Raw genomic sequence first — 2,505 nt, 5'->3', positions numbered from 1 at the left:
TATACACTCCTTCCTTTCAATTCCATTACATTTGCTATTTTGAGATGAAAATTCTTGAGGATTTCAAATATCTTTTCCTTTTATATTAATGCCTAAAATCAATGACCCAAACAACGTGGTGGCAGTGTCGACAACTACACTGATTTCTTACAAAATGTTTTGGCACATCTGAAGATGATCTGTCATACTCTGATCTCCGTGGACTTTTACCAATTTTTTGATAGGCCAAATTGTATATTAGCCTCCTACGTTTTTTAAATTCAACTAAATTTTTTTCTATTTTTTTAAAATTCAGCTAAAAATCGTTTAGAAATAGGCAGAAAAATCCCTCTGTTTTCTTAAATATAGTATATTTGTTAAGTGAAGTTAATAGCATTAATTTTTTGTTAACAGATTGTTATGCGCTAATTTATCATATATATATTTTTTATTTTCACGATTGTTGGGTATTCTTTTGTTGCATAATAGCCGTAAGATTTGATCAATTTATCTCAACCATTAGATCTTAAACGACCAAGTATCAAATTGAATCAATTTTGATATATATTATATTTATAATCATAAAATATAAATATAAATTATTATTTATAAAAAATAAAATAAAATAAACCCGTCCCCTCCCCTCCCTTCGCCCCACACTAAGCACACTCTCCCTCCCCCCTCAACCTTTCGCCAGGCCCAACCCCCCTGCCGCCACCCATCGGTTGCCCAAGGTAAGTAGGCGTTGCGCAATTTTTTTCCTTTTTCATATTTTTAATAAATTAAATTTTTTATTTAAGAAAAAGAAAATTTCTAAATAATAAGAAAAATTGATTATTTAAAATTAAAAATAATAAAAAATATTAAAGTTTTCATTATAGATACATATAATAGTAATTTAAATATAAATATTATTTTATAGTACATAATTCATTAAAATATATTTAAACTAAATATTAATTTAAATTAATTAATAAAGTATTATTATTATTATTGTTCATTAACATGTATATTGATATAAATATTTAAATTTTAAAAAAAAAACTTAGTATATTTTTCTGTATCATGATTTTAATTCACTGTTTTAATTTAAATTATAATTTTATAAAAAAAATATATTTTTTGTATTTTGATGATATTTAAATAAATATATTTAAGAACAAAAATTATTAATTTTTTAAAGGGATGAAAATGCAAAAAAAAATCAAGAAAAACAAGATTAAAACAAATAGTTTTATAAGTTAACAGCCAAAAAAAAAAAAAAAAAGATCAAATTATATGAAAAAATCACACCCACCCACACTATCCGAGAGTGCACCCCACCTTCCATTGGTTTATTAACGAATGAGGGTTTCACGTAAAGTTTTAGTAATCACGGGGGAATTTTCGCTTATTTTTAGAATACAAAGGAGTTTTTAATTATTTTCAAAAAATACAGAGGATAAAATGTAATTTGAAATATCCAAATTTACCTTTTAATTCTTTTCTTTCATTAAAAAATTAGCCAAAAATAATTTCAATATTTTTTGATAATTATATAATTATTTTTTTTTCTCAACCATTACTCCATATTTCTCTCTTACATTCTCCATGTTTTTTCCCCAACAAACTTTCATATTTTTAATAAATTTTCAATTATAATTTATTTTAAACTCACATCATTTTAATATATAATAATTTTTTTATATATTTATAAAATACGCATACAACAACAACTAATTTATTTATAAGTCAACGATGTTGCCCGCCCATACATTCATTATCATAAGATCTTTGTCCAATTTAGCAATAAAAAAAACAATACATTTCCTGATTAAGTAGGCTCATAATGTTAGAGCCAACTGTAATCAAGAAAAGTCGACTACTGCTCCTCCTCATCCTATATCTGGATGGATGGGGGCGCTGAAGTAAGGCTTCGGGATTGGAGCAACCGTTATCCCACTGATTTCGTTTCCGGAGTCGGCGGTGATTATTAATAGCAGTATCAGCCTTTTCATCCTGAATCTATTCATGTGCATTTAAGTTTTATTCAACCAAAAAATAATTCAACCTTATTCCAACAAAATTAAAATTTTACGTGATAAATGTATTATATGATTTATACAAATTTGGTTTAAATTAAAATATTTATAATTACGACAAATATTTTTGGAAAATTCATTAAAATTTATTCAAATATAATAGAAAAGCTGACCAACCATCCATTCTATCTCAAATTCTTCTGTCTTTGAAGTAACTTACCATGACAGACAAATTACAAGGTAGAATCAATGAATAAGATCAAAGATGGGTGTCTTGAACCTCTACTCACAATGTTTCTCCTAAAATGCATTATCAAAGCAGAAAAGTTTTAGACTAAAACTGTATGTGTATCTAGGGGATCACGGGGCTATTTTGTAACTCAATAAATGCACCTCTGACTTTGAGGACTTCAAAGTTCAAACCATGAATCCTTCCATGCCAGACAGACAAGTGTGTGTATAAATTAAGCAAATCCATCTATTTGTTTATATATATACATATATA

Source organism: Sesamum indicum, linkage group LG6 (assembly GCF_026168435.1).
Source record: "Sesamum indicum cultivar Baizhima isolate 11 linkage group LG6, ASM2616843v1, whole genome shotgun sequence".
Lineage (NCBI taxonomy): Eukaryota > Viridiplantae > Streptophyta > Magnoliopsida > Lamiales > Pedaliaceae > Sesamum > Sesamum indicum.
This window is presented reverse-complemented; position numbering follows the sequence as displayed.